The following is a 24,239-nucleotide window of genomic DNA, read 5'->3' on the forward strand; positions in this document are numbered from 1 at the left end:
ATTGACCTGTCTCTCCCAGAAGTTCCCAGAGAATGAGTTTGGGTCTTAGAGAGGATGGCTGGGATTTCTGAGAAGGACACTTTAAGACTTGGGAGTCAGAAGATCTGATTATAATCCTGGTTCCAGCACCTCCCCTTGATTTTAACCTTCAACAGATGACCAACCTCATTTTCCCCACCTGTAACTTGGAGATGATGGTTGCTAGCATTTTAGTCAATTGCCCAGGCCAGTGCTCACGTAGGGCTGAGACAAATGTGTGTGTGCTAAATTGCTTCAGTCATGTCTGACTCTTTGCAACCCTATGGACTGTAACCTACCAGTCTCCTCTGTCCATGGGATTCTCCAGGCAAGAATACTAGAGTGGGTTGTCATGCCCTCTTCCAGGGGATCTTCCTGACCCAGGGACTGCGCCCTTGTCTCTTATGTCTTCTACATTGACAAGTGGGTTCTTTACCACTAGCACCACCTGGGAAGCCCATAGCAACCAATACTGCCAGTCCTTTCTGCTCCAGCTTGGAAGCTGGAGGCTTGTTTTTGCTTGAGAAGCTGCTCTAAGCTGAGCTGGGCTCGGCTGGCTGGTTTGGGTGGTGCCAGCATCATGGCTTCTGAACTGCTGTTTTAGGGAGATTTGTGATGGTAATTTGACGTGTCAGGCTCTTAGCTTTCTCTCTTTCCAGTTGGATGAAAGGAAGACCTTGTGTTCTTTATTAAAGCAAGCGGGTAGGACTGAACGAACTTCAAGACCCAGACCAGATCCATAGTGACCACGATGGTTTCTCCTGAAGCAGCCCTGAAACCGAAGTCTCCTGGTGGCCAGGTTAGTGCTCCTTCCTGCCTTGCTGCACCCCAGGCTGGTTTACTGTGTTCTGATGATAGCACTCTTGTGCTTGTCTCTATGACTTTGCTTCTCCTACAAGTGGAAAACCACACCATCCTTCCCTGGCTGCCTAGCAAAATCACATCTAAACATTAAAGCCAAGCTACACCCCAGGACTCTTTAGTGTTAGTAATGGGAGGAACCTGGGATTTGACAACAGTTATTTCAGGGCTTAAACCTCGGGTCTGACTCCTTTTTGACATCCCTCCCTATTCATGAAGGTGGCTAGTAGGGGTGTGTGGGGAGGGTACCATGCTGCCAATCAGAGGGGCTGCTCCTGGGCTTGCCTTCAGCCCAGCCCATCCTCCAAGGCTCTGAGGGAGCATCTTTCTACCACTCTTTCTTCTTGCTCAAATGGCTTGGGTCCAAAGACTGGTGTCTTCACCAACTCTACTGTACCCACTTTATGGGGGAATTTTTGTCAGAAGAGTTTCAGACATAAACCAAGAGGAAAGCATGAGAAATGTGGATATTTTGCTTTTGGAATGATCTCTCCCCTTTCAGCATCCCCTCACCTAAAGTTCTCCCAACCTCTCCAGCACCTGGATAAGGGGCTTGGACATTGGTGTTAGACATGGAGTTACATGGTGGCTCCATCTCTGGCTGTCTATATAAATTTGGACATGTTTCATTTTCCAGAACCTCACAGTCCTCTGAAAAATGGGTAAAATATTACCTTTCCCCACAATGTCACAGCCTGGCTATCATTTCATTTCTACATGTTTATCATGTTTTATATGTTTGAGAGTTTAAGTTCCAAAGGGGGAGGAGCTATGTTATCTGCTGAATCTTTGGCACCTGAAACCCCTAGTAGGTACCAGTAAACACTTGTCAGATACAGTGAGTGAATGATGTGTGATGTGATGGAGGACACAGAGGGCAGTACTGTATCTCTCTCTATTAATATTATCTATCTTCTATCTATTATCTACCCACCTACCTACCTACCAATTGGCCAAAAAGTTCGTTGGGGTTTTTCCATAACATCTTACAAAAAACCCCAAATGAACTTTTTGGCCAACCCAATATCCATCTATCTGTCTGTCTGTCTGTCTATCCATTTGTCTTAATATATCTATATACTTCTCGTTTGGCAGTGGGATGAGTGCTTGGGAATATGGAAAAGGGTTTCAGCTTTTAAACCCAGAGAGATGGTATATGAGTCAGGGTTCTCCGGACACAGAACTGGTATGATGTTTGTATGTGTGTGTCTCTGTATCTATGAATTTACCTATATATCTGCCTATCTATGGGTTTCTGGAAGCTCAACGGGTAAAGAATCCACCTGCAATGCAGGAGATACTGGTTCGATTTGTGGGTCAGGAAGATCCCCTGGAGAAGGGATAGGCTACGTATTCCAGTATTCTTAGTCTTCCCTGGTGGCTCAGACGGTAAAGAATCTGCCTGCAATGCGGGAGACCTGGGTTTGATCCCTGGGTTGGGACAGTCCCCTGGAGGAGGGCATGGCAACCCACTCCAACCTATGGAGAATCTCATGGACAGAGGAGCCTGGCAGGCTATGGACCATGGGGTGGCAAAGAGTCGGACATGACTGAAGTGACTAAGCACAGTACAGCTGCCTATCTATGGAGATTAATTTAGAGAACTGACTCACACAATTGTGGAAGCTGGCAAGATCAGTATCTATAGGGTAGGCTGGAGGCCCATTGAAGAGCTGCAGTTCACAGGTGGTCTGCCAGCCAAGTACCCTCTTGCTTGGGGGAGGTCAGTCTTTTTCCCATAAGGCTCTAGCAGACGGGTGAGACCCACCCACATTATGGATGGCAGGCTGCTTTACTCAAAGTCTACTGATTTAAATGTTAATCTTATCTTTAAAAAAATACAAACACCTTTTCAGAGACATCTTGGATAATGTTGAATCAGATATCTGGGTACTGTGGCCTAGCCATTTCATTCTGCAAATATATATGTGTGTGTGTGTGTGTATATATATATAACCATTACATGCATGGTTGCTCAGTTGTGTCTGACTATTTGCAACCCCATGGACTGTAGGCCATTAGGATCCTCTGCCCATGGGGATTCTCCAGGCAAGAATACTGGAGTGGGTTGCCATGCTCTCCTCCAGGGGATTTTCTCAACTCAGGGATCGAACCCAGGTCTCCCTCATTGCAGGTGGATTCTTTACTGCCTGAGCCACTAGGGAAGCCCAAGAATACTGGAGTGGGTAGCCTATCCCTTCTTCGGGGGTCTTCCCAACCAAGGAATCGAACTGGGGTCTCCTGCATTACATGTGGATTCTTTACTAGCTGAGCTACCAGGGAAGCCTAACTACCCATTTTAGACAGGTTAAAACAGAATGGTGATCTAGACGTTTGTCTGTACTCAGGACAGTGGAGTTAGTGGGGGTAGGTTTTCCTGCCCCAGCTTTTAGCCCAAACACAAAAGGTGGTCTCGGCTCATTAAGACTGGCCCTGACCTGGCAGGGAAGGACCAGAAAATGCTCAGAACTGATCAGCTCACATGGTTCAGTGCTTCCCAATCACATCCCAATGGTCTTTTGTGTGTGCAGCAGAGACACCAGCCTTTGCTTTGCTCTCTGGGTGACTCAGCTGCTCCCTGCCACTCTCCATGGAGACTGCAAGAGGAAGCCTCAAAGTCAGGGTCACGCTGGGCCCGCATTAGTAGCCGCTCTGGGTTCTCTGTCATGCAGTCTGCACCTGGCAGGATCTGGGCCTCCCTATCATCACACTTGCTCACCCACAAGCAGCTGTGGCTGTGTTCACTGTTCACAGTCTTGGTCCTGAACCACTCACTGCAGCTCACTTGCCTATGCCCTCGTGTCTGACTGCTGGCTGTCCTGGCAGCCACCGTGGTCACTGACTCTCAATTCATTTTGTTTTGGTTTGGGCACATGCTGTTGTCCTCTGGGTCTTGGCTTCTCTTGTTGATACTTGCTCAGTGGCAGTGATGTCTGCTCTCTGTCCCAGAAACACGTGCAGAATGTCTTGGGCATACCTCCCCGACCCAGTCCCTGGGGCCTTACTAGGATGCTGACAGGGGTGACTCACTCTCTGCGGGGCTCATGTACACGGCTGAACCTGGGCAGTTCCCATGGTGGGGGAGTGAAGGGTGTAGGACCATGGGAGCAAGGTGGAGAGCGGCAGGAGATGTAGGGTACCTTTTGTGAGACTCCAAGTCCGAGCTGTTCCTGGGGTCAGACCATTTGTTGGACCTTCTGCACATCGCTATCGTTGCCCTAGTCCCTTCACATTGCTGTGACATGGACTACGACGCCACAGACTGAGTGGTTTGTAAACAACAAAAATTTATTTCTCATAGACCTGGAGGCCAGAGGGCCCAAGATCCAGGGGCCAACGTGGTTGGGTGAGGACCCTCTTCTGGGCTTAAGGCTTGTATCTTCCTGGGGCAGAAGGGACAAGAGAACTCTTCAGGGTCCTTTTTAGAGAAACACTAATGCCATTTATTAGAGCTCTGCTCTCATGCCCTGAGCACCTCCTAAATGCCCCACCTCTTAATATCATCATATTGGGGGTTAGAATTTGAACTTACAAATTTTGAGTGGATGCAAACATTCAGAACACAGTAGTCATGGTCCCACCTCTGAACCCATCAGAGACAGAAGACTTTTGCTAGTATTTTTGGGACCGGCTGAGTTCACTTATCACCTGGGTTCACTGTGGTAGATGGCAGAGTCTGAGAGGGATGGAATCTTGGTGACATCAGTTTAGCCCTCAATCCAGGTGAATATGAAGTAAGATCTGCCTCCAGACTTAAAAAAAATTTTCATAAGCAATTAAATTCCCATGCTTTTATTTAAGCCAATCTCAACTGGGTTTTCTGTCACCTGCCACCAAGAAAATCCTAATGGAGCCAGCCCTGTGACCTTTGGGTCAAAGTCACCTCATCAATATTCTTAAAAGCTATGTGATTTTTTAAAAAAACTTTATTGGAGGATAATTGCTTTACAATATCGTGCTGGTTTCTGCCATGCAACAACATGAATCAGCCACAGGAATACATGTGTCTCCTCCCTCTTGAACTTTCCTCCCATCCCCCAGCTCTAGGTGGTCACGGAGCACTGGGCTGAGCTCCCTGTGTCACACAGCAAATTCCCATGGGCTCTCTATTTTGCATATGGTAATATGTATGTTTCCTGCTGCTCTCTCAGTTCGCCCCACCCTCTCCTTCCCCCACTGTGTCCACAAGTATGTTCTCTATGTCTGCGTCTTCGAAGGCTGCCTGACTTTGAAGGGCATTTAGTTGTTTTGCTTCTTTAATTGGGCATCACTTGGTCCTTGTGTTAGGATCAGCTATCTAATCCAATTCTTTGGAACTCTGCATTCAGATGCGTATATCATTCTTTGGAAGGAATGATGCTAAAGCTGAAACTCCAGTACTTTGGCCACCTCATGTGAAGAGTTGACTCATTGGAAAAGACTCTGATGCTGGGAGGGATTGGGGGCAGGAGGAGAAGGGGACGGCAGAGGATGAGATGGCTGAATGGCATCACTGACTCGATGGACGTGAGTCTGGGTGAACTCCAGGAGTTGGTGATGGACAGGGAGGCCTGACGTGCTGCGATTCATGGGGTCGCAAAGAGTCAGACAGGACTGAACGACTGAACTGAACTGATCTAATCCAAACTGCGTTGATAACATTGCTTTTGGTTTTCAATAGCCTTAATCAGTTCTTTGAACTTGTCTGAAAGTTGGAAACCCATAACCCACTTGTTGTTTGTTGTTTTATGGGAGCCAACAGGTTGAATACATCCAAGGAGCAGTTGGTACAGCTCCTTGGATGAGTGGAGAGGAACTTTCAATCATCCATTGATTCCTGGAATTCTTCTATGCTATGGGTAGGAGGTGGAAGATTCCTGGTCATCTGGGCTTCCAGGATCCAGCTTATTCTTCATGTGTTGCTAAAAGAGGACAGAGCAGTTGTTCTCATAACAGTTCCCTGGCTGAGCAAATGCTGCAACCCAGTCATCAGCACTGAAGGCAATTGAGTTCATGACCTACATCCTGACTGTTTCTAAACGGAGCTGTAGCCACCCAGTGCTTTATTTCATGGGTAAGCCTTCCAGGAAAAGGATTTCGAAGTTGTTGGAATGTGTGTGTATTTTTGTGTGTTGAGTTTTGGGGATATTCTTCTTTGGTCTAGTTGGCAAAATGAAACAATATGAGCTGAGAGCATGGGCCATTTGGGTTTCCAACTTTCTGCCCTTACGTTCTGCCTCTTTTCACATTTTTATAGATGATCAGCCTTCAAAACTGTGCAACGGTGATTGGGCATGAATCCTGTAAGTGCCAATAATGTGTGAAGGTGAGTCCAGTGAAAAATGAGGAAGACTTGTGATCAAGAGCACGTACAGTGGGGTCTGCAGACCCGTGTTCCCTACACGCCGATTCCAGAGGGAGTGGAGTGTCTGGGAACCACAGTTCTCTCATCTTTCCTAGATAACCTGGGGTCTCACCAACTCTTAAAATTCCTCCATGTTTTTTTCTCATTTGGAATCTTTTTCTGTGTTGCTTCCACCAGGTACAGGGATGAATTCTGGATATTTGTTTTGCCCTGTTATTTGGTTTCATAGGGAGTGGGTCTCTGAGCCTTTTCTTTCTCTCAAACTAGCCTGAAACCACTGGGCAGGCTTAAGACTGTGCTTCAGTTGTCTGCAAATCCACTTCTCCTTCTTCCCCGACCAGCATCTATCACAGCACCCGGCATGTCGAGGGTGTTTAGTGTGGCCTTTTGGTCCTGGGCCTGTGCTCTCTGAGGGGTGGGAGTGGCCACTGAATGTGAAGGAAGAGTCTGAGGGCAGAAGTTGGGTGTGGAGGGGAGTAGCCAGAAGAGGGAGGAAGTAGTGGCCAGTGAGAGGGAGGCTGAATGCCTGCTCTATTGTCCAGTCTGTGTTCAGTGCCCCAGGGCTGCACTGCGCCTCGAAAGAGTCAGCCTGGATTCGTGGCTTGAGGTGGAAGCCAAAGTGACTGCAGCCACTTACACGAGGTGGACTGACCTGCTGCTCTGGTGCCCTTCTCTGGGCACCCAGCCCTGCTGGGTGGTCTCTGTCCTGATCCAGGACCTGTGATTGATGGGAAGGGGTGGAGGCCAAAGAGCTGCGGGCAAATGGTTTGCCTTGGCCCCGCTTGCTCAGAGAGCATGGAACACATCTGGAGGGGGTCCTGCTGCTCTCCGTCTGCAGTCTTACCCTAAGGATCTCATGGATGAAGGCATCTGGAAGGTACCAGCCCTGTTCTCAAAGCTGTGTGTGCTGTGCTTGGTCTCTCAATGTGTCCAACTCTTTGCAGCCCCATGGACTATAGCCCAGCAGGCTCCTCTGTCCGTGGCAAGAAAACTGGAGTGGTTGCCATGTCTTCCTTCAAGGGATCTTCCCAACTCAGGCATGGAACCTGGGTCTCCTGCATTGCAGGTGGATTCTTTACCATCTGAGCCATCAGGGAAGCCTGTTCTCAAAATGGCTGCATTGAAATGGGCCTTCATTCCTATTACCTCAGTCCCATGATGACCACTGTACCCTTCCTGGGAGCCACCCCTCACCCTCTGCCCTTGCGAATTGGCTCCATGCAAAGTTCCCTGGAGGAACAGGCTTACCCCTCCCTCTCCAACCTGAGATGGCATGGGGGTCTCTCGGATGCTGGACCCCAGACTCATCTGTGTACACACGTGTGTGTGTGTGTGTGTGTGTGTGTGTGTGTGTCTGTGTGTAAGGAGGGAGAGAGACTGATCTAAGCCTGGACAGGGACAGAGGGCAGAGACAAGTGGAAATTCACAGGCGGGACTTGCTCTCTCTCTGCTTCCCTGGTCCTCAGCCCTCTGGCAGGTGACTGTCCTGGCTTGAGGAAGCTGGGCTGGGAGTGAGGTGTAGAGAGTGCTGGCACCTGTGGGACCCCCCACGCTCCGCAGGTGGGCAGTGAGCTTCAGGGAGAGGAAACCGAGGAACAATGGCCCCTCCCTGGTTTCCAGTGTGTGGACAAGAATGGGCATCCGGGTCCAGCTCTGAGCCAGGCCGAGCCCCTGGGGCCATGTGGAGGCCGATCCTTTTACTTACTCCTCTGTGGCTTGGACACATCACCTCCCTTTTCACTGCCTCAGTTTCCCCATCTATAAAATAGGTATCCTAACACCACCCTCACCGGTAAGTCAGATGAGACCATGGAGGAAGCAGCGCTTTGCAAGCTTTAATGTTCCTGCTGTAGTGATGAGGGACAGGGAAGACCCCGGAGTATGGGAACCTCACATTGCAGTGCTCTGGGTCTGCAAAAAGATGGGAGGAACAGGAGAGGCTGCTCTGGGGAAGGCAGTCTGGTCCTCACAAGAGTCTTGGATCTCTGTCTTTTTGTCCCAGGGCACGAGAAACCAGGAACTCCATGTGGCTTCGGGGTGGTAATGGTAGGTGTCTGAAGTGGACGAAAAGACAGGCAGAGGGACCACTTCCCTCATTGCCTCTGGTCCGTCCAATCACTTGCTCCTCCTCTCAGAGCCGGTGCCTGTCTGCAGCAGCAGCTACGGGGGCCCTTGGACCTCTCAGCATAATCTTTTTACGGAGGTGGTGTTTGGGGACTCAGGAAGAAAAGCAGCCCTCTGGCATTGTCTTGGTCTTGGCTGCCCCTAAAAATACGATGTGATGCGGCTAATGAGAAAGCACAACAGGGCCGGCTCGGTATGACCTAATATAGCCTGGCATTCAAGCCCGAACCAGGAAAGAAACGGGAACTGTAATTGAAAACACAGCATGTCTCTCCGATAGGGTGGCAGGGTGCCTGCGGTGATCTCCATGGCAGGGCAGCCTGGGCAGGTCTGAGCAGAGGCCCAGGGGGCTCTCGTGGAGCTCCTGGTGTAGTGGGGTGGGGGCCCAGCTGAGACCACCCTGCAGCCTCTTGCCAGCATCAGGTTGATGAGCCCAATAAGCTCTTGTGGGGAGGAGTAGAGGGCTCAGTGCCAACTGGTGTTGTCATGAATCCCATCTCCCCAAGACTCTGGAGAGCGACATGGACAAGCCTTCCCTGCTGTCAGGGCTGTGGTCACCTGGCTAGACTGGATTGGCCATGCGTTGAGTCTCTAAGAGAATCTACCCCACCCTCCCGTCTCAAACAATGGACTGACGCCAACCTGTGGAAACCCGATGGTGGCAACTCGGAAGTCTTGTTCCTCCTCTGTCTCCCTCCCGCATAGATGGGGTCCCGTGGGTCAGCCGTGGGGCCAAAGGGCTCAGAGGCTGCTCTGTGCTGACGTGTGACTTGGGTCTGGGGAGGGGAGGAGCCAGAACCAAGAGGGAGAACCAAGGCTGTGAGCGACCATTTCATCCCTGTGCGTCTGAGACTTCCCTGGCCTTGGCATGCAAGTCCTGAATCCCAGGGAATCCCTCGGTCCCGGGAAAGCCAGAATGGTTGGTTTCCCTGTTGCATACCCCTGGTCCCCTAAACCAGTTTGTTGTGGGACCGCAGCGTGCTCTCTGGACTGGAGTCCCAGAAGACCCACCCCAGGTCACAGGGCTGTCAGCTGACAGAGCGGGGACTTGAGTCCAGGCCTTCCGACCGAAAGTTCAAGGCTCTGTGCCCCCCTGCCTGTATTTCTCATGTCATCCATGAGCTCTCTCTAGTGTTCTTGGCCAAGGCCTTTCCCCAGGATGGAAGTGGTGGTGATAGAGCAGAAAGAGGGGGCAGAGGAGAGACTTCCCAGGATTTAAGTTCAGGTTGCCTACTGAACGTTCAAACTTCATCTGTTTTTGCAGGAGGGCAGGTGGTGATCAAACACATTATTTGCTTCCATACTCCCTTCCCCACTGTAATAGGCCTCTGGCCTCTAAACAGTCACTAGGGAAATCGGGGGGGGGGCCAACAGGGTTAGAGGGGGACACTGAGAAACCAGGGGAGTTAAAGGCTCTGGGCTATGAGACTTCAAGAGGAGAAGACTCAATCTCTGTCCCTAAGAATCTGACGACCTGGTTAGAAAAATGCAGCGGGGTGGCCTGTGGCTGCCTGGCTGTGGTGCCACCCAGCTACACACACACACACACACACACACACACACACACTCACGCACACACACTCACGCACACACATAAACACTCATTCCGGGGAACAGTAGATAAAGAACGCAGCTTATGGAGATTGTATTACTCTCACTTCCCTTAAAGAATTTATGAGTTCAAATATTTATTGAATATTTGTTCTTAAACATGTTGTTCCCTCTGTCTGGAACACACTCTTTTTCTCCCTCCTCCTTTATCTCGGCCCCATCCCTGCAGCCCAATTCCATCCATTCTTCTGGCTTCAGCTTAATATATCATATTTATTGAACACTTGGTAGGAAGCGCTTTGCACTGAACAACTCATTTAGTCCCAATGAAAACCGTGCGAAGCTATTATACCCAGTTCACAGGCCAGGAAACCGAGTGGTTCACTGACTGCCTGAGGACAAGTGGATCTCAGCTGTTAGCCTGGGGTACAGACTGGTTTGTGTTTTCCCTGGAACAAAGGCTTTACCAATCCCTACCCCCCTGTTCCTCAAACCTCTGGTTTTCCCCTGGTAGGACACTTGTCACAGAGCTGTGAAATGCCTCATCTCATGTTTCTTCCATGAGACAGTTCCTGGAGGCCTGTGACCCTCCTGGCTTCATCACTAGTTCTGGGCATTTAAAAAGAACTTAGTAAAGGCCTGTTGAATGAATGGATGGATGGATGGATGGAAGAATGGACGGGTGGATGAGTGGACAGATGGATGGATGGATGAGTGGACAGATGGATGGATGGATGAATGGACAGATGGAGGGATGGATGAACGGACAGATGGAGGGATGGATGAATGGACAGATGGATGGATGATTTACTTCAATGGCTGAAGGAGCGCTGAGGCTGAGGTCCTCCATGAATGCCCTTGTTCTGTTGCTGTGGGGCACCCACACTGGCCACCCTGAGCTCTTGATGTCACAGGTAAACACAGCTCTCCTTTCTGGGGTGATGCTATAACTGTGAGATCAGAGAACAAATTGATATTTAAACACTTAGTGATTTTTTTTTTTTGGAAGAGTCAGTTCTTTTGTAAATTCTTAGGATAAAACAGATTTGGAGGGAATTTCATGCTTGTGGAGGCCTTGACAGGCAATTCTCAGCTTTCCCTCCTCTCCCCCCTCCAACTTTCCATTACAATTTCTACTCTGCTCTGGGGGTGCTTTGGTGGAAAATGTTGGAGAAGTGCTGCTCAGAGGAGTGGCTGGAACTCAGGGCTTGGGGTGATGAGATTAAGTGTAGGGAAGAAGGGAGGGAATTCCAGGGGGAGTATCCATGAGAAAGATGGGGAGATGGGAGCGGTTGTAGCTCTTGCTGGTCCCTGGAGTTGGGTGAGCATCCTGTCACCGGCACTGTGACTGTCCCAGGGAATGGCCTTGGCTTTGAGCTCGCCAATTGCTGTTGAAATAAATGCTTTGTAGCCACATCCTGTAGTACCACGACAGCCTCTTGGAAAACGTCACACTATTTTTAGTCCCTTTAGCTCAAGAAAATTCCATCTGTTTTCCTCCCCACAAGCCAATTCATTGTTGTTCTTGCCTGGGTCGTAAAACCCCGTTCTCCTTTTTAGCTCAGTGAGGCCAGTCAGCCGTGGGGTGGAGTCCTCTGTCCATTTCTATTTTCCTATCTTGTGTCACTTGTTCACATGGGAAAAATCCAGCCATCTCCCACGTTGGGGCCCCGTTGTAACCTTCTTTCTCGAGGAGACACGTGATTGTTCTGAATCACTTGGGGGCAGCCGTGAATGAAAGAACATCAGGACTTAGGGTTCGAGGTGCCTGAAGATGGTATGACTGGGGCTCAACACAGAGCTTGTCTATTTCAGAAAACATTTCTGAGGAGGAGAGGAGGAACCAGTGCCTTCTAGACCGAGAGGAGCAAAGAGGGTGATTTTCTCCACTGGAGGAGTTCGCTAATTCATCAGGAACCAGGAACTGCCCAGTAGTCGGTCCTCTGCAGTTTACAAAATGCTTTTCTTGAGTTGTCTGTTTACACGTGTGCTTCTTCAACAAGGAACTATACACAAAGCTGTGGGAAAACAGATGGAGGGGCTGAGTCAGTCTGGAGGGATCAGGGAAGACTTCACAGAGGAGGTGACATATTGCTGTGTCTTAAAGCCTAAGAAGAAAGGAAGACATGATCCAGGCAAAGGGAACAGCATGTACAGACTCAAGGAGGTATGAAAGAAAGGTCGTGTGCTGAGGAGACTAGGGGGGAAGTGGGGTCCAAAATTTGAACAGTCATGTGTGTTGCTGGAGGGAGTGGGGAGCTGTTGGCGTATATTTTGCAGGAAGCTCACTCTGGAATCTGAATAGAGATTGAGCCGTTCTGGAGTGTATAGGGGGCTGTGCTGGGCACAGCCTATTGGACCCCTGTGTGAGACAACTGACCTTTTATTTTAAAGGTTTAATGGCTACAGCCTGGACAGGTGAGAGTGGGGAATTTAAGTTAATCCTTCAAATAGGGGCTAGCACAAATGCCATCATTCCTCTCTTCATGCCATTGTCTGTGGCCATCACAGGCATTGCTAATCAACCACAGCATCATCCTCATGCTACAACCGAAGAAACAGAAAGGGATGGAAATGTGGACCCAGGACCCACCAAATTAGGAAGCAATGGAGCCAAGCCTGGGGTCGGCAACCAGACAGATGCGGCGAGCTTGAGGTTCAGACAAGCACGGGTGTGTATCCAGGTTTTTCCATTTGTTGCTCGAATGTCTGCATTGTCACTAATCTTCTCTGAGCCTCAGTTTCCTCATCTGTAAGCTGGGCATCATACTCTCCCTTCACAGGCTGGGTGGAATGGGATAATGAATGCTGTGTGTGAGTTCAGCACCAGGTATGTATTGAGTGCACAGTGAATGGTAACTATCAGAAATATTAATAATACTATTATTTCTCATAGCTAATATACCATCTCTCTATATATTTCCCCATCTTCCACCCTCCTCTTTACCTTAGCATCCCCATCTTTTCTGTCTTTCAACATGCTGTCAAGGAGGCTGGCTGGGAACTACTAATTCTTTAAATAGTCATGACATGGACAGACATAGCCCTGCTGTAGACGTCTCTGGTTTGTTCTAGATGAGCCAAGAGACATCGTTTGTCCTTTTGGCAGTGAACGGCAATGAAGAAAAGTGGCTGCAGTGGACCAGGGTCTGACCTGGTGTCGTCAAGATAATTACTGTCATCTGTGGATCTGTGGTGCCAAGGGAATTCTCCTGGGACCTTACCAGTATTGATATGTGACCAGCCAGGAAGCTGCCTGGAGCCCCATCTGTAGGAAATACAAGAATCCCACTGGAAATTTAATGTGATGGAGAACATTTAATGGAGTTACTTTCAGGACAAGTCCTATGATTTTTGGGAGATTTGGGGTAGGTTGTTTGGGATGGCGGATGGCCTCTCGGTGCGTGCCGAGAACACAAATGGTCCCTAGACAGGGTGGAGACACCTCTCTGATGAGCTTTCAGTTTGCTGGGTAGGTTTGGGGCCAGAACTGAATGATTCAGGGCATTGGAGGAAAGGCTGAGGATCACCATCCCAGGTCCTCTCTAATTTCCTCTGAATTCAGGAAGAACTAGTTTTTAAAGAGTACCTAATGATTTGCCAACCTGGGGTCAGCTCTGTTTGGTACCTGTCAGGGCAGCGCAGGCCTTGGGCTTCAAGGTACAGCTGCTGTGGGCGTCATAGAGGGCTCTCCATGGAAACCTGGGGACCCCCTCTCCACGGGGTACAGTGGCCTTTCTGTCATGAGTCTGGGCAGGAGCAGGAAGGCTGGAAAGAGAGAAAAGTGGGAGGCATTGGGCATGCGACTCTCCTGCTTTTGTGTTGTTCGTGAGCGTGGCCAGTCCCAGCCTGTATCAGGCAGATGGTACAGGAATTTCCCAACTGTATGCCCAGCTGCAGGGTCTGATCCAGTCACACTGAGAGGAAGAGGGACCCCAGCAGACATTCAGGGGACCCAGGAAGGGAGTGTTGGGCAGTGAGCATGTGCGATGAAGCCCACTGACCCAGAGGCCAAGGCTGGAGGGAGACTGACCCAGCTGCCCCCAGTCCCAGTCCTACATGATCTGCTCATCACTTTATGGGTCTGTGGGGTGACCATGGATGGGAGGGTTGACCCAGCACGGCTCCTAGTCACCTCCTCTGTGAAGTCTTCCCTGATTCCTCCAGACAGACTCAGCTTCTCCATCATCTGCTCCCCACAGCCTGGTGTTCAGTTCCCTGTTAAAGACAGCTCAGGATACAGCAGCTGTTCTCTTATGAGTCCGTCAGGCTCCACAGAGTGGGGATGGTTATGTGACTCTGCAGTGTGGCCGGGTCCCTGGCTCACGGAAAAGTCTGGGTGAAGGTTTATGGGGGTGAATTCTGACATGATGATGAAGGAACTCCAGGCTGTGTTGCAAAGTGACTTGAGTTTCTAGTCCCATTGGTTCCAACCTGCCAAGGACAGGCCTTAAATCACCTTTGTTGTAATGAGAGAAAGGGGGAACAGCAGTGATTAAATGTGCTTGATAAGACGCCCTCTAGTTCGGGTTTGGAAGAAAAGAGGGATGGCTGAGATAAAACAGGGCTGGTTTCCCGCCTTCACATCACAGCTGAGGTAGCCTGCTGGGCAGGGCCATGTCTCTAGTCCTCCCTTGGTGAGCCCGGGGCTGGCAAGATGGCATGGATGGAGGGGGGCACGGGGTGTGGCCGTGTGATTGAGGCTGAGGGGCCATTGCCACTGGGGGACAGGGAAGATGGCATCCTAGGGGCTGGGGAGCCTGAACCCAGCTGAGGCTTGAGGGAAGAAAGGTAGGCTTATCAGGTGGGGCTGCAGTTCCAGGTGAGGAACAGCATGTGTGGGGGCCGGGGCTGTGTGTGCTAAAGGCCAGGACACCTGGAGCTCCACACAGGGTTGGGAGTGCTCCACTGCGTCCCTCCTCAGCCAGACGCCAGCTCTGCGAGGCTGAGCCCCAGCCTGCGCAGGGCTTGGCCACGATCGGGGAAGCAACGTGGGAAGTGTGCCGATGCACTCTTTCTCCTTTCTTGGGGAGCTTCTACACTTAACGTGTGTCTGTGCGACATGTGGTGTCTTTTGGAGCTGAGTGGACTCTGGGCCCATTTCATTCTCACACCCAGCTTTGCCTACTTCTTGGAATGACAGGGAGAGAGAGCAACTCCCCCAAAGCTACAGTCCCATCCCATCTTGGAGCACGGCAGGCGGACTTGGAGGACTGCAGCTAGCAAGGGAGGGGGTCCACAGGCCCCTCGGAGCTGAGGCACCATGAGTGTTTCTGGAGCCCTCCTTCACCTGCCTCCATACGACTGGGGTGGCTGACACCTCACGGGGCCTGGTCTAGCCCTCATGGCTTCTCCCCCAAAGAGATGCAGTGAGAATTTCACTTATGTCATGGTCACCATCATCCTCTACTGATTTCAACGGAAGCTCTGCTGGGCACCTGGCACCATGCCTTGGCTTTTACCCTCAAGCCTCTCCTCCAAGTTCTCAGGGCTCAGGAAAGAGATGGGACCAACAGAGCTAGTCAACCAATGCACAGTTTTAATACCACCACCCAAGGGTCTGGGAAGCAGATACACCCTCAGAAAGTCATACAAAATGAGTTTCATCATAACAGTGTTGTTGTTCAGTCGCTTAGTTGCATCTGACTCTTTGTGACTGTAGCCCACAGGCTCCTCCATCCATGGGATTTCTCAGGCAAGAGCACTGGAATAGGTTGCCGTTTTATTCTCCAGAGGATTTTCCTAGGGACTGAACCCACATCTCCTGCATTGGCAGGCAGATTCTTTACAGCTGAGCCACTAGGGAAGCCTATAAACAGTGTTGGGCCTGACTCAAATGTTTACATGCCCTGTTCCCCCAATTTATGCCTCAAAGTGGTGCTGTCCAGTAGAAATAGTGTGAGCTACAAACATGATTTAACATATTCTAGTAGCCACATTAAAAAAGTAAATAGAAACAATTGAAATTAATTTGAATAATGTTTCATTTAGTCCAATGTACCAAAAATATTATCATTTTAACATATAATCAATACAAAATTGTTAATGAGCTATTTTATAAATTTTAATACTTTTCACCACAGTGCATTTTGGACTCATAGTGTATCCTGATTCAAACTGGCATATTCTAGTGCTCAACAGCTGTGCATCCAATAGTAGCTATTGGATTGAATGGCAGTCTCTCCCTCAAAGGCTTCAGCAAGTCTTTTAGCCTCTGTGTCTCAGTTTCCTCATCTGACAAATGGGGATGGTAATGCTACCTGGAGTTAATACATACAAAGGGCTTAGAATAGCCCTGAATTCAGAAAGCTTTCAGTACTTGTTCATTCATTGGATTATCACTGGTCTATTTGAGGTATGTTCAGGGTGCTGAGCCTGAAAGAGACCCAGACTCTGGACAGGAAGGAAGGAAGTGACATGGTACACACCAGCCTTCCTTGGTGGCTCAAACAGCAAAGAATTCACCTGCAATGCAGGAGATGGGGGTTTCATCCCTGGGTCTAGAAGATCCCTGGAGAAGGGAATGGCTACCCACTCCAGTATTCTTGCCTGGGAAATCCCATGGAGAGAGGAACTTGGTGGGCTACAGTCCATGAGGTCGCAAAGAGTTGGACACAATTTGGCAACTGAACAACAACAATTCATACCTAAGTATTTTTAAGTAATAGATGGTTGGATGGCATCACCAACTCAATGGACATGAGTCTGAGCAAACTCCGGGAGAGAGTGAAGGACAGGGAAGCCTGGGGTGCTGCAGTTCATGGGATTGCAGAGTTGGACACAACTTAGCGACTGAACAACAACAAAACAGGTGATATAATGGGGTCGTAGTTCAACCCTGACTTCCCACATGGGGAAACTGAGCCTCAGGAGGTGGGAGCACCTTGCCCAAGGCCACACAGCCACTAATTTGGATGCCAGGATTGGAACTCAGTGCTCCACCAGCCCAGAGTCTAGGCCTCTGCCCCATCCAACTTTTCTGGGAAAAGACTCAAAGTTCTCAGGATCCTCTCTCTGGAACAGCCTCAACAGTGTTCAGTGAGGGTGCTGGCTTGGAACTGGCGGGAAGGCACCAGGAGCCAGACCCTGGAGTCAGCTCTGCCACTTCCAGCTGTGTGACCTTGGGCTGGTGACTGCACTTCCTGAGCCTCAGGTTTCCCTTCTGGGCGGTGTGAGTGATAATTCCAACATTGCACAGTGTGTAAGGAGAGCTTAATTCAGGGCCCAGCACTTAACTATAGGTGTAACAACTTTTGCCATCATTGTAAGGAATGCAACACCCACCCAGCTTGAAAGGTTTAATCGTGAAAGGTGATGTTTGGCTCATGTAACCAGAAAGTCTGGAGGTGGGCTGGTCACAGGACAGGTTGATCCAGGGCCTCGATGATGTCACCAGGGACCCAGGTTCTTTCCATGTATGCCTGATGCACAGTGACTGCTGGCTGCCTGAGGGGCTCATAGCCCCAAGCGAGAGTCTCAGGGATTCCTCTGATTGGACGGGCTTTGGTCATATGGGCTTTGGTCACATGGGACCGATGACTTTGGCCAGGGGATGGAATGTTCTGAATGGCTGAGCCCAACTCAGACCTACTCTTGGGGCTATAGGTTTCAATTCTTCCAAAGCACATGGTATTTATATATATAGGGTGGCTATCCAGTGTCAATCTGGGTCTGGTTGGAAAAGAGGGCTGGGAGATGAGTGGGCAACGAGTAAACACTCTTAATGGTTTTTCTTTTCCTTTCCCTCCACCCCAGCAAGTATAAGGAGAGCTCCCTCCGTGACATCCCTGCTACCCTTTGGTGGACCCAGGCACCAAGGTTTCTTCTCTGCCCCACAGACAGCCGGGGCTCACTCCTATTTTCTGTTGTTTTCATTTTTGGACAACCCCCACCTTCTGTGAGGTTTCTCCAGGAAGCCTCTCTACACTGTGACCTCACAGGTGGGCATCTAGGAATACTCTGTCTGCTGTGCTAATTGCCTGTGGTGAACTGTGGTCGTGACCTAAGGGCTTTTCTTCTCCCCATTTCACAGAAGAGGAAACAATCACAGAGAGGTTGGCAGTGAGCCCTGTCAGTCAAGGCTCATTTGATTGGTATCACCATGACCCAGGCCCTGTCATTAAGGGGAACTCGTGTGAGCGGCCTGCTGCTGGTGGGGGCGACGGGGCTCCCTAGAGCTGCTGAAGTGGGCAGGCTCCAGCCACACAGTTGATCCTTCCAGTGGAAGCGCACCTGTCAGTCCAATACTCCAAACCCCTCGCCTCCCAAGGAGGCAGGTGGAAAGAGAGTGGGAGGAAAGCAGACAGGATTGAGCTGATGAGTAAGTTTGGGAAATTACCTCCATCATTTCCTCTTGGCTGAATCTTCAGTTTTCTTGGTCCTGCTAAGAGTTAGGGAAATGGCAGCTCCCCTCCCCCACCCACAGTAGGACGGGAGGGTCCCAGGCTGCCTGGGGCTGGGGAGGTGATTTGTCTAATTCTGAAGTTCCATATTAGGAGGCCCAGGTGCTTGAAGTTCTCAGCCAATATTCCCCCAAATTGCTTTCTCAGCCATCCAGAAGCCCCCCCAGGACAGTGGGACCATTTTGGAGCATAGTCCACATCTAGGTAAGAGAAGATGATGGATTTGGAAAAGACTCTGATGCTGGGAGGGATTGGGCGCAGGAGGAGAAGGGGACAACAGAGGATGAGATGGCTGGATGGCATCACTGACTCGATGGACGTGAGTCTGGGTGAACTCCGGGAGTTGGTGATGGACAGGGAGGCCTGGCGTGCTGCCATTCATGGGGTCGCAAAGAGTCGGACACGACTGAGCGGCTGAACTGAACTGAACTGAACTGCAGGTAAAATATAAGATGCCCAGTTAAATTTGAATTTCAGATAAAAAATGAATAATTTTTAAGGATAACTATGTGCCCACTACAGTACAGGACATACTTATACTAGAAAAATTATTCATTGTTTACCTGAAGTTTAAATTTAACTGGGTGTCATGTATTTTTACTTGCTAAAAAGCACTTCATTTTATTTGGCAACCATAGTTTGGGTAGGCGCTGGATGTTCCTCAAGCAGGATGTGGGGATAGGAGAGGACAAGGGGTCCTTAAATCTCTTAGGAGGTCCATAGCTGCCAGTAACAAAACTGTGAGTGGATGGACTTGGGCATAAAGACATTTATTACTGCCCATAAAGAGGAGTCCAGAGGAGGGAGGAGTCCCCTGTGGCCCCTGAACTCCAGCTCCACTTGCTCTGAGTTTCTGTCAGCTCTGCCTCCAGAATGGTACTCCTCAGGATCACTGGATGAATACAGTATCTCCAGGTGCTACATCCATGTGGTTGCCAACTGGTGGCTATCGCTTACAGGCAAGGAAACCTTGCCCAGTGGCCCTCCGGCAGGCTTGCATCTCATTGGCCAGAATCACCCATCTAAGCCCAAAGGACCACCATGATTGGCTGAAAGCAATCAGACCTGGTTCTTAGGGCGTGGCCTCTCCAGAAGCCTCTCACAGAGGTGGGTACCTGCAGGAGTACTTGGGGTTCTGCAGGGTCTGATGTCACCCCCAGCTCCATGGAAGTGGGACAGCATGTCAGAGCTTCCAGGGCTGTCTCCTCCGGCTCTTGACCTCTGTCGGTGGGTGTCCTTCTCTCCATGTCAGTGTTCCCCTGAGCACCCCGGGATCCCAGGGGCAAACCTGTGTCCCTGAGTTTCAGGGGCTCATGCCTGCTTTTCCTGTTACCCCCACTTCACCAGGAACGACCTGTGTTCTCCTGCAGTCTCTGTCCTCTCCCCTGGGAGCACCTCAGTGGTCTGTGAGCACCTCTCTGACAGATGGGGTGCTAGTCCTGGATCCCCCTGAATCATCCCAGGAGACCTGAAAATCTGTGAGGGGTCCTGTGGCCCTGTCCACCATGGCCTCAGATGATGGGCACTGGAGTAGCCATCCCGCTGCCTCCTTCCCTCCACAGACTGAGTGCCCATTCTCCCCTTACAGCGGAGAGAGCCTGGCACACAACAGATGCCTGACTGTTAACTGAGATGTCTGAGTTGGTCCAGCTCCATGAGCCCCGACCGGCTGGGGGTTAGTGTTCAAGACCACAGGGGCCTGTGGGCCTGTATCTGTGGGTTGGTCAAGCAGTCAGTGGAACCTGCTGGGGCCTGATGTGACAGGCATGTCCAACTCCCTTCTGGATTCACTGCGACAAGCCCCTGCTGAGGAGGCCCTTTAACAGAGGACAGGGAGGGCATCAGACAGAGAGATGCCAAAACATTCAGGCGAAAGCTGCTTGGGCCTGATAGAGATGGGAGCAAGTCCTCCTGGGAGGTCTCCGCCCGCTGGCCCCATGCCCCTTCCTGCACCCCCAACCCCTCAGCCGAAGGAGCTGTGACTCTGAAGCAGCTTCAGCTGCATGAGCCATAAAATGCAGAGGCCTTGTCTTCCCTGGGAAGTGGGGGGATGGGGATGCCCCCATCTCCCTGGCCTTGCTTCCTGCTGACCTAAGAGAGGGGGTACTAGGAGTCAGTTGCCTCTACCCCTGGAATCCACTGTAGGACAGACCTGGGAGCTGCTGAGTATTCCTGACAGTATCTAACTTGATTCAGTTTGATGGGCATTTAGTCAGAGCCCGCACTGTTCCAGGCTTCAGGGCCAGGGTATCTCCAGGGAGGTGTAACTCCCCCATTTATTCAGTACAGCATGTCAAGGATCAGGCTAAGTGTTTTATGTGCTTTAATGTCTTTTTAACCTCATAGCATCCCTGTGAGGCAGGTATTATCCTTATTCCCATTTGGCTTAGTCGCTTTGCTCAGTCGTGTTGGACTCTCTGCAGCCCCATGGGCTCCCCTGCCCATGGAATTTTCCAGGCAAGAATACTGGAGCAGGTTGCCATTTCCTACTCCAGGAGACCTTCTCCACCCTGGGATCAAACCTGTGTCTCTCACACCACCTGCATTGGCAGATGGATTCTTTACCCCTAATGCCACCTGGGAAGCCCATTCTCATTTTACAGATGAAAAAAATGAGGTTCCGAGAGGTTTAGTTAACCTCACAAGTACACAGGTAGTGAGAAGCAGGGTCAGGACTTGAGGTTAGGCCTATCTACTTGACCCCTAAATCTGTCCTTGGCCTTGAGGGGTTCACTATCCCCATAGGAAGAACTTATGAGTGCCTATCTCCAAGAGGAAGGAGGACGTGGAGTTTTGTTCCTTCCTGTGTCGGGGCAAAGAGTCTCTCTAGATGGTCCAACACCCAACCCAGCAGCTGAGCCCAGGTATTCCCACCCCATCCTGGTTCTGTCCTCTTCATCCTCTTTCTCTTCTAGGCTGTCTTCTCTTGTATGGGGAGGAGGGTGGCAGGAGATAAAATGTAAGGCTGAATGGAGCCACCTGTCTTTGGGGAAGCATTGGTTTCTCTCTCAGGAGGCTGTGCTCGGCATGTGGAGAATTCTCAGCCCCTGTGCAAGAGGCAAGCAGCACTGTGACCCGTGAGTCCTGGGGCATAACCAGAAGGTATAGACTGATGGGAAAACTATTCCACAGCTGGTGACTGCCTGTTGGGCAGACCAGATCTCTGATGTGCCTGCCATTAACCCTTTGGTTGCTAGACATTCGGCCCTCCAGGGAAGCCTAAGGGGCTGGGGCAGAGGGTACTGAGGGAACTGTCTCAACTGGTATACAGGGTGTTCCAACATCCAGCCAAGCAGCATGGCTGCCCGAACATCCTGTCAGCATGGCACCCTTGGTCTGGGAGGCTCAGGAGGACAGCCTGTAGTTTCATGGGTTGGGGAGGGCTCTTCGGGCACGGCGGCTTCTCTGGCTGGCACTTGGACTGGTTTCTTTTTCCTGTTTGGCTCCCAAAGGGCCCGATAATGGAATTGAAGAAATCTGAATGAATCGTCTGATGTGTCATGACTAAGCCTGCAATGTGCCAAGTGTCCCCCAGGAGAGGCCCTTGGATAACAGACCGGAGCACCACAATTATGCGCTGGAGACCATTCCAAGAGAGCCACCGACATCAGTAGCTCTGAGTTCTAGAAGCTCTTGGAGGGTTTGAGGAATTGTCCAGTGGATTTGTGGCACCAGGCTCTCAGCATGGGACTGGGGGGTCGTGATGCAGCTCGCTAGTCCAGCTCTGGTGGTGGAGGGATCTCCCAGTGCATGCAGCCTGCTTCACTTCTGGGCAGTTTCAATTACTCTCTAGTTCTTTTACTGATCCCATCTTGACCTCCCAGATCTGTGTCTTGCTCTTTGTTTAAGCTTCTGGAGCCTTGTAGGCTCATTCTCATTTCATTTCCACTGACACCCAAGTGTGTTCAGGGAGCCCTTAAGCATTTCTTTTTCTGCCTTCACTCCCCTTCTGCCTCCTTACCACATCTATTCTTCTCCAGGGAGAATATTCTCAATTTTATTGACTGTTCTTCTGGTGGTTTTATGGTTAGGTGCCTTTACCATCTGGATCAATGGATATGAGATTTATTAATATTTATATCTTGCTTGACATGGACTCCTTAGAAATCTTGTACTCATATAGATGATGGTAGCCAAGAGCTTTTAATGGGCTTGAGCTCTGTGCCACTAATACTGCGTGTTCATTTTCTCTTTAATTATGTGTGTGTGTGTGTGTGTGCTAAGTTGCTTCAGTCCTGTCTGACTCTTTGAGACCCTATGGACTGTAGCCTGCCAGGCTCCTCTGTCCATGGTGCAATGACCTTTTAAAATTGATACTATTGGGCTAGCCAAAAAGTTTGTTTGGATTTTTCATAACATCTTACAGAAAAACCCAAATGAACTTTTTGGCTAACCTGATAATATTACCCCCTACTTTATAGATGAGGATACTGAGATCTGGGCTTCCCAGGTGGTACTAGTGATAAAGAACCCACCTACCAATTGCAGGACAAGGCTAAGAGACACTGGTCCGATCCCTGGGTCAGGAAGAACCCCTGGAGAAGGGCATAGCAACCCACTCCAGTATTCTTGTCTGGAGAATCCCATGGACAGAGGAGCCTGGTGGGCTACAATCCATGGGGTGGCAAAGAGTCCGACATGACTGATGTGACCTAGCACACATGCATACTGAGACTCAGGCTGGGTAAGTACCTCCCTTAGTAATGTAGTCAGTAAGAGGATAGAGCTGGGACTGGACCTGACAAGTCTAACCCCAGGACCTGAGCTCTTAACCCCTCCACCCTGTTTCTCAAATTGTGACCCTCCAACCACTGTGGGAAGTTCCTGGGGCCTTGTGAGAAATGCTGGGTCTGAGGCCCTCAACCAGGATCCCAGGTAATTCACATGCACATTTGAATTGGAACAGTCTGGTCTGAAAGCACATGGATCCCTTGGCTTCTACTGATGCTGCCTGAGACCACACTGGAGTTGGTGCTCACAGAGCCCCTCTACTCCAGTTGACATTGTCCTCAGGCTCATCTCTGTCCTGTCCAGGTCCTTCTCTCAGGAAACACGATTTGTCAGAATGAAGATATTATGGTTAATATTATGTGTCAACTTAGCTAGGCCTTGGGACCCAGATATTTGACATTATTCTAGCTGTTTCTATGATGATTTTTTTAGGAATGAAGTTATAATTTAAATCAATAGGCTTTGAGTAAAGCAGATTTGCCTCAATAATATGGGTGAGCCTCATCCTTTCAGTGGAAGGCCTCAATAAAATAGAGCAAGGACCTCCTTAATAGAAAAAGCCTGAAGAAGAGGAATTTCTGCCAGCAGACTGCCTTCAGACTCAAACTGCAGCTTCAATCCTTCCCTGGATCTCTAGACGCGGCCTGGCCTGTAGATTTTGGACTTGCCAGCCTCCATGGCTATGCGAGCCAGTTCCATGCAATCTCTATTTCTCTGGCTTAATCTCTCTCCTCCCGCCCAATACCCTACTGGTTCTATTTCTTGGTGAAATCTGGTTGATACAGATAGCTAAGGACTCACCAGGTAATTTTATTCTTTCACTGTCTAGTCCCTAAGTTGAACCAATAATTAAGGATCCCAACACCCTCCCTCCAAATCTTTGGGCTCCCCAGGCACTCTCTCCTTTTTCAACCCCAGCAGCCTTTGGCCAAGGAGTTTCCAGCACCGTCTCTCTGTACAGTGCTGTCCTAGGGATCCTGGGAGATCTGTGAGAACAATGTTGTGGCATAAAAGGGGCCTTAGAGACACTTAGTCAAGTCACCACCGTACATAGGAAAAGACTGAAGCCCAGAGGGGAGGGGGCTTCCCAAAAGCACATAGCTGTCACATTGCCAGGATGAGAACCCAGCTCTTTAGATTTCCAGGTCTGTCTGTTGAATTTCAGGAAGCAGATATCATAATCAAGCTGGATATTAAGGAGAATTCAT

The 24,239-nt window shown here is 50.1% G+C and overlaps 1 long non-coding RNA gene across 8 annotated transcripts; it reads left to right on the top strand.

Moving 5' to 3' along the window:
- Positions 1 to 406: 406 nt before the first annotated feature.
- LOC112581557 lies at positions 407 to 22,636 on the top strand. 8 transcript variants are annotated; one of them, XR_006547894.2, is made up of 14 exons: positions 407 to 817; positions 5,722 to 5,932; positions 6,116 to 6,184; positions 11,714 to 12,065; positions 12,179 to 12,316; positions 12,410 to 12,570; positions 12,682 to 12,728; positions 12,974 to 13,266; positions 17,654 to 17,838; positions 17,931 to 18,218; positions 18,448 to 18,504; positions 19,260 to 19,407; positions 21,046 to 21,164; positions 21,753 to 22,636. It is a non-coding gene; the product is annotated as an uncharacterized LOC112581557 (long non-coding RNA). The 8 variants fall into 8 exon arrangements; XR_006547892.2 differs by lacking the exons at positions 5,722 to 5,932; positions 6,116 to 6,184; XR_006547895.2 differs by lacking the exons at positions 5,722 to 5,932; positions 6,116 to 6,184 and having other exon boundaries at positions 13,008 to 13,266.
- The last annotated feature ends 1,603 nt before the right edge of the window (positions 22,637 to 24,239 follow it).

The sequence above is a fragment of the Bubalus bubalis genome, chromosome 23, assembly GCF_019923935.1.
Source record: "Bubalus bubalis isolate 160015118507 breed Murrah chromosome 23, NDDB_SH_1, whole genome shotgun sequence".
Classification (NCBI taxonomy): domain Eukaryota; kingdom Metazoa; phylum Chordata; class Mammalia; order Artiodactyla; family Bovidae; genus Bubalus; species Bubalus bubalis.